Below are 11,729 nucleotides of genomic sequence, written 5' to 3'. Positions count from 1 at the left end.
TGGCGTACTGGTTATGTTGCTGGACTCCCATGTAGTCGCCTGTGGTTTGGGTCCTGGACCTGGTGGCTTAAACTCACGCTGAGTGCATGTGCTTGGGTGCCCAAGATCCCGAGAGGCGAATGGAGGAGAAGGGATTGCGGCGTGGCCATTTCCCCTGGGGGGTGATTTCTTACTTTCTGTCTCTCTGTCTCTTTCTTTCTGGTGAGCGCATGCGCCCTATGGCTACCCGCCCCCCACACACACACAAAAAAAACATTTATCTATTTATTTGTTATATATCTTTTTGTTTATTAAGTATATTTTATTTAATAAATATTTGTTACACAAAGCTTAAGGATCATTATGGTAATATCTATAAAAAAAGAACCATAAAGGCACGTCCAGGGAAATATTTAAGACAGAAACATTCTTAAAAATTAGAGAAACAGCACACACCATGAAATGTACAGGTCATTTTTACATGCTAGTCTACCTTCTTTCCTTCCTTCCTTCCTTCTTTCTTTCTTTCTTTCTTTCTTTCTTTCTTTCTTTCTTTCTTTCTTTCTTTCTTTCTTTCTTTCTTCTTCTTTCTTTCTTTCCTTTGTTCGTTCTTCCCCAAAAGACAGAGACAGAAAGCAAGAAATCACTCACCAACGGAGATGGCAGTGCCACAATCCATTTTCCTCCATTATTCACTCAGTCTTTCTATTGATAGAAAAGTAGACTGTGCCCTTGAAAAATGATACATCCAAATTTCTTTAAACACATTCTAATATTTAGATCTTTTTTCCTTTCTAATTTGAATTGTTTCTACCAAATGGAATTACACAATAATAAAACTTATAAATCATCTCAGACAGGGTACAATGTTTAGAAGAGACTTTTTCTAAAAAAGTGAGAAATTGACTTATAAACTACTATTTCAACATAGATGCATCTTTTATTATCATATAAACATTTTTCTTTTTTATCTCTTTTTTTTCTTATTTTTTTAATTAATTAATTTACATTTATTCACTGAGCATTGTCACAGCATACAAAATGTAACTTCCCATCCAGAAGATGCTACATAGTAGTTTAATCATACATGTTATGGTCAATAATTTTCCATTTCTAGTTTCATATGTACATATGTGTATATATCTATATATTTCCCCCTATTTCTAACCCTCTGCCATTTTCCATGCTCCTCCCGCACTATCTCAGGTTTTCACAATTGTTTTCCATTCCTTTCCCCCCCCACATTTTATTGATTCACAAAATTCCTTAAATAATCTAACTACTTCCAACAGCAAGTTCTGCTGAGATATACATATCTATGAATACATGTCTGACTTAAGGCATGACACCTGAGTAGAATGAATATACTATAAAGTAGCACCTAGCTGATGCTATATAATTCACTATGCTCATTAATTATGTATTTTTTACTATATTTTTCAGTTTCAAGAAAAGCAGATTTAACTTTAATAAATCAAAGAAATGCTAAGGAAATATGTTTATAAAAACTTAAAGCCAGGAAATAGGTTGGGATTCTGTTCAAATAGTAGGTACATAAACCTATCAGCAGCTCAAGACAAGACAAAAATCCTTAAAATTGGAAAACAAAGCCTAGAAAAAACCAACAATATTTTAGTCAAAAGTCATAAAAATTCTATTTCACCAGTTGTCTCATGTACTTTATCTTTTGTTGTGATTCAATTTTCCCAATTAAATTCTGGGATATAATATTCAACTCTAGACTTGTCCCCATGATTAAGTTGGCCATTTTCTTAGCTTTTGAAGTTTTATTTCTGTGTGACTGTAATTAATTTTCCTGGTATAGCACTCTCTGCAGAATTTCTTGGAGATCTGGTCTGGTGTTGGTAAACTTTTTCAGATTTTGTTTATCTGAGAATGTTCTTGTCTTGTCTTCCCATATGAGGGATAATCTTGCCAGGTATAGTATCCGTGGTTGCAATTGCTTTTTCCTTAACACTTTGAATATATTTTCCCATTCTTTCCTCACTTGCATTGTTTCTGATGAGAATCCTCTGTCAGCCTGATGGGATGTCCTTTGTAGGTAACTTGCCATTTCTCTCTTGCCAATCTTGGTATCTTGTTTTTGTCTGTGGTTTTGCTCAATCTGGCTATAATGTGTCTGGGAGAAGATCTTCTTAGGTTGATTTTATTTGGGGTCCTTTGTATTTCTTGCGACTGGATCTTTGAAAGCTTCTCTAGGTTTGGAAAGTTTTCTTCCAGGATTTCATGGAATAGATTGTCAATGCCCTTATGGGTCTCTTCCCCTTCTGGGATACCAATTATCTGGATGTTTGGACGTTTAATTGTATCTAGTATTTCTTGTATAGTATTCTCATGTTTTTGGACAATTTCCTCAGTCTTTGTGGTGGATTTTTCTAGGCCAGTAATTCTATCTTCTACAACTGAGATTCCATTTTCAGTGTGATATAGTCTGCTTTTAATACTTTCAAGGGAGGTTTTGACCTCCTGTATCATAGTCTTCATCTCTGACAGGTCCATTTGATTCTTTTTTAAAGTGTGTAATTCCTCTTTTAGATCTTTCAAGAATTTCCTCACCTCCTGAAGCTCGTAAGCTTCTTTCCCCTGCCTCTTCTGCAGTTCATTGTCTCTCTTCTCTTCGATCTCTGTAAGCTTCATCACCATGAAAATTCTAAATTCTTTATAGACATTTCCATGAATTTCATCATGCTTTCTGAGGATGAAGAGGACTTATTTTTCCTTGGAGGAGAGGTTTTTCTTTTTTTTTCTTCATATTTCTTGTGATCCTGCGGTGATTTCTAGCCATCAGATGGATGTTACATTTCTTAATTCTTGAAGTTCAGTCTGAGTGTTAAGAGGCATGCAAGAGGATATGAACTGCAATTTCTCTTCTGTTCCATTCTCACTCTTTGTGCATCAGAATCAGTGGGAATAGAAGAATATTCTGACCCTAACTGTATTCAGAAGTATAGATTCTGTTCACTTGGACCTGTCTAGACACTTAGTGAGCAGAGTTAGAAATAAGTGAGGAAGAAATCTCAGCAGAAAATCTTCATTTTAAGTCTTTGAAAGCACTAGTTCACAGCTGAAGTTGCTATTTGTCGTAATTTTTAAGCTGCCGGGTCCAGGACTCAAACCATGGTCAGCCAATGCGGGAATCTAGTACCTTAACCAACACATCACGTGCTGGCCCTCTTGAGCATTTTATATGTGTTTTGTCAGTTAAATTTTATGAACAGCAGCAACCACTGATCTTGCATTGAACATGGAATGTCTTAATCTGTTTTTGCATTGCTAATAGAAATACCTGAGATGAAGTGCTTTTTAAGGAGGTACTTAAAAACTCACAGTTCTGTTGGTTGGAAAGTACATGGCCAACAAAAATACAAAGGACATAGTAGGCACATGTGGAGAGAGAAAAAGAATGTGTGAGAGAGAAGTACTTCTGGAAGTTCTGGTTCTTACAATAACCAGCTCTGGCAAGAACAAACCGCTTTTCATGAGAGTTATTACAGAACTCGCCTCTGGATACATCACTGACCTATTGATGTGACTGTCACCTCCATAATGCAATCACCAAGGTCTGATCACCATCATTGCTTCCCAACATCAAATTCTAAAACAGGAAGCATAGGGGGATAAACCGTCATTCAAACTATAACGGAGAACTGGGAAGCATTTGAGGGTAACACACTGGAGAGTGCATTGGTTCAATCATGGCTAAGAACTACTCTGGCATTGGAATGTCAGTCCAGGAGCTCAGCCAGATGATGCCTCAGTGGCCTCTGACCAAGGGAAAAAGCCTGTGAGAAGCAGGAAAGGAATGCATGTTTACCGAGGCTCTCTGCTGCACCTGGGAAGAGTGGGACATTTTCTCTAATGTGCTCTCATCTACTCTTCACAGCATACTCAGGTGAGTAGTATCTTTTCATATGACTGGTCAGAAATCTGAAACTAAGGTTAAGTAAATTGCCCATGGCTAAGGTGTGACCACATTTTAATTTATTTATTTTAATTTTTATTATCATCATAATCTTCTTTATATTACATTGGATTACATATAACTTTACAGCGTATTACATTGCTTTTTCAAAAGGGAATGCCATGCAAGTCAGTCAGTACAAAGACATTAATTTCCCCACTTCAACATTCGATATCTTTTCTATGTTTTCCCCAATCATTATTATTATTATAATTATTTTTTAAAGCAGTCGATCGCTATTTCTCATTTTGCTTGTAAAAATATTTTGCCCATCATGAAATACTTCTCAGACCAATCCAGTTGAGAATACTATACATGTCATCACCAACAGTTAATAAGCCATATCTGTTTCTCACTAACGTCCTGCCTCTCTATTGCTCACTTGCTTTCTCTATCCTCTTCTCTTCACTTCCCCAATTCCACACTGTCCTATTCTCATTAAGTACCTTCACTGCTTTTATGTCCTCCAATTTTTTTCTCTCTATCATAGAGTGAGGATAGTCTGTATATATTGAGTAGATACATACAATATCTTTCTTTCATAGCCTGGTTTACTTTACTCAGCAATAGATCCTCCATATCTGACCACTTTCGATCAAATTCCAGGGTCTTGTTATTTTTTATGACTGAGTAGTATTCCATAGAGTATATATACCACACTTTTCCAATCCATTCATCGGTTTGTGGACATTCAGGTTGGTTGGTGTGACCACATTTGAACTGAGGTCTCTGATGCATGGTCTACACTGTGCTGGCCAGTCTACATTCTAAAAGAATTCCCTGAAAAGTCAGGGGGAAAAAAAAAAGTCACGGTTGTTTTTTCCTAGTCTTCTGTGATATTATCATAAAACGTTTACTAATATAAGAAAAAAAGGATCAGTGTAGTTGGTGTTGTCTCTTCTCCCTTCCTTCTGCCTTGAATGTGACCGTAATACCTGAACCTGGTACAGGTACCAAGGATAGGTCAACCTAACCATAAGCTCCATTTCTGACCTGGCTGAACTGCTAAATCAATACCAGTAGTTGTCTACCTCTCAATTTCTTGTTTAAGTCATGATCGGGCTTTCTGTTACTTCCAGCCAAGCATATTCCTGACTTAATCAGAAAGAAGTTACTTTAAAATGATGAAGATCAGTTACCAACAACCAATAACAAATATTATTTTAAGTAACAAAACACAATGATTTCAATTAAAATCAAGCAAGCACTACACAGAGGATGCTTCCTCCTAGTATTATTATTCAATGATTTTCTTTAAGACATTAGAGAATGCAGTAAGAGCAATTTAAAAAAAATACACAAAATGAAGTAAAACAAGGCAAAACTAATAAAACCCCATCATAATGCAATAAACAAAGCCCCTAATGTTCAACTGTGTGGAACATAGAGCTGTATTTTTGTGAGTGAATAAAATGAGACCAGGCTTGTAACCAGCTGGGAATTTGGGAGCTGTGCTGTGCTGTATAAATCAGTTCTGGTGCTACTTGATAAACCTTGTCTGTTCCAGTTTAAATATCAGTGGATTGGACATTTGAAGACATTGATAATGAATTTGGGACTTTTCTAGCTATTTGACTCCTGTTTTGTTGCAGAGATTGGTGCAGAGAAAGAATAGAGATGCAGGGATCTATTATCTACCTCTCTTCATGTCTTCTCCAATCCCTGAGTAAAGTTATCTTGTTCTTATTTGAGTTCACTCAGTGATTGTCTTATAATAGAATTTGCATTATCATATGGTAGATTTTTTTTTTAAAAGACAGAAAGACAAAGCTATTACATTTTTGCTTACTACGTGACTATTTTCTGAGAAATCTAAGGGTCGCTAGTAAAAAGCTAGAAAACTTGCTAAAGTGTTGAGAGAGTAGTTAAATGTAGAAAGCCAATAAATTTTTCTCCATTTTAGTGATACCCAGGTAAAACTTAAATATTTCATTAAGTGTAGTTGTAAAAACTATAACACACCTATGAATAATTCAACAGAGATATAGCATCTATAAGGAAAAAATGTTATTTGAACTAATGTAAAGTCATACTATATTCTTGAATGGGAAAATATATCATAAAAAATGGCAGTTTCCCCAAATTAATACAAATGGAATGCAATTTCAGTTAGAAATCCAACAGTGTTGTATTTGTTGTAAGGTGACAGTAAAGTTATTTGGAAGAATAATTGCATTTGAGCTTGCTAAAAAAATGTGAAAAACAATAGCAGTTGTATTAAAACCAACTGATCAATGCAGAAAAATACAGGGGAATGAAACAGAGGAACAGACGTGGATCTCACTCCCTAGGGAGAGCTAGATCAAAGATGTTAGTGCAGCTGCCTCTGCATCTGGAGAAAAATCAAGTTGCTTCCCAGTTTTTATCATAGCCTAGAGCAGAATTCCAAATGGATTTTTCAAAGTTAATATTAAAAAGGACTGGGCCGGCTCTGTGGTGCAGTGATTAAGTCCTCTGCATAGGGAGCTGGATCTCAAATGGCTGACTGCTATTTGAATCCTGGCTCCAGTGGCTTAGAAAACAGTAGTCTTATACGTGTGTGTGTGTGTGTGTGTGTGTGTGTGTGTATTTGTGTGTGCATGTTTGTGTGACTGGGGTCCTGATAGGATGGAGGAATGGATGAAAAGGGATTGAGACATGATCAGGTTCCGTTTTGGGGTACTTTCTCTGTCTCTCTAATGAGTGCATACACCCTCTGGCAATTGAAAAAAAGATAAAGAGAATTACTAAAATTACAAAAGGAATTTGAGAAATTGAAAATATAATCCAGGATTTGGGAAATTTTTCTTTCTTTCTTTCTTTGAGAGTTTTTTTGCTATAGGGTATGTGTGCTCACTGGAAAGAGATAGACAACAAGACATCATCCCATTTTCTCCAGTCTCCTCTGAGGATTTGGGGCCCACATGCACACATGGCTGGCATGAGTTTCAAGCCGCTGAGTCCAGTACTTGAACTGTGGTCGACCATACAGGAGAGCAGCTCCTTAACCACTACACCACCTGCTGGTCCGAAATTTTCTTAATTAAAACTAAAACCCCAGAACCCATAAAAGAAAAAAAAAAAGAGACATGTTTGACTATATAGTATAGAGAACAGTAGATTAAAAAGCATTTCACAGACAATGTGTTAAAATCTATATAAACAATTGCCTCTCACAAATTTGTCAGAAACTTAAAGAAGAGAAAACAAAAAATTCAAAATAAAAATGGGTAAGAAGATGTGAATGGGCACTGTGGAACAGCAAATACTAATGGCCAAAAATATTCAGGTCCCTCTCAGGTGCTCAAATTCACTGAGAGCGAAATAAATTGCTACTTTGTGAGATTCTACTTTAGATGCTCCTTTAGACTAACAAAAATGAAAAACAATGATGAAGCCTATTACTGACAGGTATGCATGGAAATCTGAATTACTACTAGAGAAATGAATTGCTGGCACCTTTCCAGAAAGTATATGAAACACATTTATTACTATAAGAACATACTCATCTTTCAAACCTGCCCTCTTCAACATGCAATCTTATAGGCATGCACTCTATAGAAATAAAAGGTTTAAGCCAAGGATGTTTGTTATTGCATTGTTTACAGTGCCAAACGTGGAAACAAAATGAAAACACCACAGTAAGGGAATGACTGAAAATTGTGTCACTATTTTGGCCAGGACTTACTGCAGGAAATAGAACTCTATGTATTTTAAGCAGAAAGGGATTTATGGGCCTACAGAATCATTACAAGGGTGGTGACACCTAAAACATTGTAGACTTGATGCCTGAGGGGAGGTACCTGCTCTGAGGCCAGCTGAGGCTATGCTGAGGTCAGGGGTTCGCCTTCTGCTCCCCACTGCTGTCATCACTATGACTGCCTTTGGACACCAGGAAGCTAGAGGTCACTCACAGTTGCAACCCAGAAAGTAGTCTCTATTGACACCCAGGAGGCTGGAAAATTGACACCGGTGAGAGAGCAAGAGCACCCTCAGTAGGTTCTTGATACTGTGATCCACTCTTAGCCTCAGCCAACCCTTGATTATGAGGGCATACGTACCCGGTATACTCAGGAAGGCTTCCAGTTCCACTGAGAAACTTCTCATGTGAGTCAGCCTTGCAGAATGTCATGACTTACCACCATGCCACCATCTGGTCCCCTTTTTATGTTGGTTCACATTTTACAATGAGCATAGGCTTCCTGCTCTTTGAAAAAAGTAAGAAAAAGAAGGAAAAGAAATGAATACCTTGAAATTTCGGTTCAATGTGGTAGAAGACCACATAAAGCTAACGATGCCATCCAGGGAAGCCATTGAAGTGCTGCTTTGGCTCCAGCTCCTCTTATCACCAGAGTTGCTAGGCAACTGCCTCTGAGCTGTAGGTGGCTAGTGGTGAGAGGAAGGATATGCATGCTGAGGATGAGGGGTTAGTTATGTCTTGGCTTGGATTTTTCTGAAGGCAGAACTTTTAGAGGCCTAACAGTCATGGTCATTGCCTAGTGGCTTGGACATCTAGGAATTCATAAAGGCCATCCACCCTGACTAAACCTCTTGGGGTCAAGGCTCTCCACGTAGCCATAGAACACTTGCTGGAACAGCTGGGCCTCTGACAAGCTCCTGTCGTCATTATCCATGGCTGTGATAGCCTCTGTTACAATTTGTGAAAATTCGTACTCATTGGAATGTGAAATTTCTTGTTTTCATTGCGGAAAACCTCTCTTGATTGATCATTCCAGTTGTGAAAAGGAAATCATTTACAGGAAGGATCACTGAATAGCATTGCAAATTTTTTTAAAAAAAGTATTCAGCAGCTTCTGTCAGCAACTCCCTCAAGTGAGTGTGGGCAGTGAACGTGAGATGAGCCCAAGTGCAATGTTATGGTGAATCCTGAGGCCCCTTAACACTTAGCCTTCCCCCAACCAAGGGGTTAATAGAGCCAATCTGAAAGAAATGTTTTCTAGGTAGAACGACTAGAATTTAAATAAAATAAATACAAATGGATGGAGGACTTTGGGGGAAGCAGGGGTGTTGATGAGAAAACTTTTGAATAGTAGTAGTTTACCTAAATATGTATTATACATAGGCATATGTGTGCATATTTATCACATATATGAACACACATATATATGTATATGTATTACATACATTTTATATCACACATGTGCGTGCCCACACATACCCCTTATTTTATCCTACACAACTTTTTAGCAGTTTGATATCTATGACCACATTCAAATCAGCATGTAGACTTATCAATAATGATTTAAATGAACTTTTGTTTAGTCTTAGTTTTCCTATACGCAAGAATAATTTCACCAATTGATGATTTCATGCTGATGTGACATACAGTTTGAAGAAGTTAACTTAGTCTCAGCAGGTAACCTGATTCTTATGGATTTCTCAGCAGCATGGTGAGAAGGATCAAAGGGGTATTTGATCCAGTAAACAGGCGGTAGAGGTGCAGCAAAGACCCTAGCTTTGCAAATGCCAGCATGGCAGCCTTGGTGGTGGTGAGGAGGGGCACAATCTTCCCTTCTGCCCTCTGTGATCCAAAGATAAGAACTGGGAATAAAATACACGGGGACTTAGAGCTATCAAACCCTGCCACACTAATGATGTAGAACAGAATCCCTTTGAAGATTTATTTATTTTTATTGTTTGTTTTAACTTGTGGGAAAGAGACAGAAAGAGACAGTGAGAGGGAAAGTGAGAAATCACCCCCCAGGGGGGATGGCTACAATGCAGTCAATCCCTTCTCCTCCTGGGATCTTAGGCACATGTGCCTGACATGATTTTCAAGCCACCAGTTCCAGGACCCAAACTGGCCTGCCAAGGGTGGTGACACCTAAAACATTGTAGACTTGATGCCTGAGGGGAGGTACCTGCTCTGAGGCCAGCTGAGGCTATGCTGAGGTCAGGGGTTCGCCTTCTGCTCCCCACTGCTGTCATCACTATGACTGCCTTTGGACACCAGGAAGCTAGAGGTCACTCACAGTTGCAACCCAGAAAGTAGTCTCTATTGACACCCAGGAGGCTGGAAAATTGACACCGGTGAGAGAGCAAGAGCACCCTCAGTAGGTTCTTGATACTGTGATCCACTCTTAGCCTCAGCCAACCCTTGATTATGAGGGCATACGTACCCGGTATACTCAGGAAGGCTTCCAGTTCCACTGAGAAACTTCTCATGTGAGTCAGCCTTGCAGAATGTCATGACTTACCACCATGCCACCATCTGGTCCCCTTTTTATGTTGGTTCACATTTTACAATGAGCATAGGCTTCCTGCTCTTTGAAAAAAGTAAGAAAAAGAAGGAAAAGAAATGAATACCTTGAAATTTCGGTTCAATGTGGTAGAAGACCACATAAAGCTAACGATGCCATCCAGGGAAGCCATTGAAGTGCTGCTTTGGCTCCAGCTCCTCTTATCACCAGAGTTGCTAGGCAACTGCCTCTGAGCTGTAGGTGGCTAGTGGTGAGAGGAAGGATATGCATGCTGAGGATGAGGGGTTAGTTATGTCTTGGCTTGGATTTTTCTGAAGGCAGAACTTTTAGAGGCCTAACAGTCATGGTCATTGCCTAGTGGCTTGGACATCTAGGAATTCATAAAGGCCATCCACCCTGACTAAACCTCTTGGGGTCAAGGCTCTCCACGTAGCCATAGAACACTTGCTGGAACAGCTGGGCCTCTGACAAGCTCCTGTCGTCATTATCCATGGCTGTGATAGCCTCTGTTACAATTTGTGAAAATTCGTACTCATTGGAATGTGAAATTTCTTGTTTTCATTGCGGAAAACCTCTCTTGATTGATCATTCCAGTTGTGAAAAGGAAATCATTTACAGGAAGGATCACTGAATAGCATTGCAAATTTTTTTAAAAAAAGTATTCAGCAGCTTCTGTCAGCAACTCCCTCAAGTGAGTGTGGGCAGTGAACGTGAGATGAGCCCAAGTGCAATGTTATGGTGAATCCTGAGGCCCCTTAACACTTAGCCTTCCCCCAACCAAGGGGTTAATAGAGCCAATCTGAAAGAAATGTTTTCTAGGTAGAACGACTAGAATTTAAATAAAATAAATACAAATGGATGGAGGACTTTGGGGGAAGCAGGGGTGTTGATGAGAAAACTTTTGAATAGTAGTAGTTTACCTAAATATGTATTATACATAGGCATATGTGTGCATATTTATCACATATATGAACACACATATATATGTATATGTATTACATACATTTTATATCACACATGTGCGTGCCCACACATACCCCTTATTTTATCCTACACAACTTTTTAGCAGTTTGATATCTATGACCACATTCAAATCAGCATGTAGACTTATCAATAATGATTTAAATGAACTTTTGTTTAGTCTTAGTTTTCCTATACGCAAGAATAATTTCACCAATTGATGATTTCATGCTGATGTGACATACAGTTTGAAGAAGTTAACTTAGTCTCAGCAGGTAACCTGATTCTTATGGATTTCTCAGCAGCATGGTGAGAAGGATCAAAGGGGTATTTGATCCAGTAAACAGGCGGTAGAGGTGCAGCAAAGACCCTAGCTTTGCAAATGCCAGCATGGCAGCCTTGGTGGTGGTGAGGAGGGGCACAATCTTCCCTTCTGCCCTCTGTGATCCAAAGATAAGAACTGGGAATAAAATACACGGGGACTTAGAGCTATCAAACCCTGCCACACTAATGATGTAGAACAGAATCCCTTTGAAGATTTATTTATTTTTATTGTTTGTTTTAACTTGTGGGAAAGAGACAGAAAGAGACAGTGAGAGGGAAAGTGA

This window comes from Tupaia chinensis, unplaced genomic scaffold, assembly GCF_000334495.1.
Source record: "Tupaia chinensis unplaced genomic scaffold, TupChi_1.0 Scaffold142211_1, whole genome shotgun sequence".
NCBI classification, from domain to species: domain Eukaryota; kingdom Metazoa; phylum Chordata; class Mammalia; order Scandentia; family Tupaiidae; genus Tupaia; species Tupaia belangeri.
Note: the sequence above shows the minus strand (reverse complement) of the source record.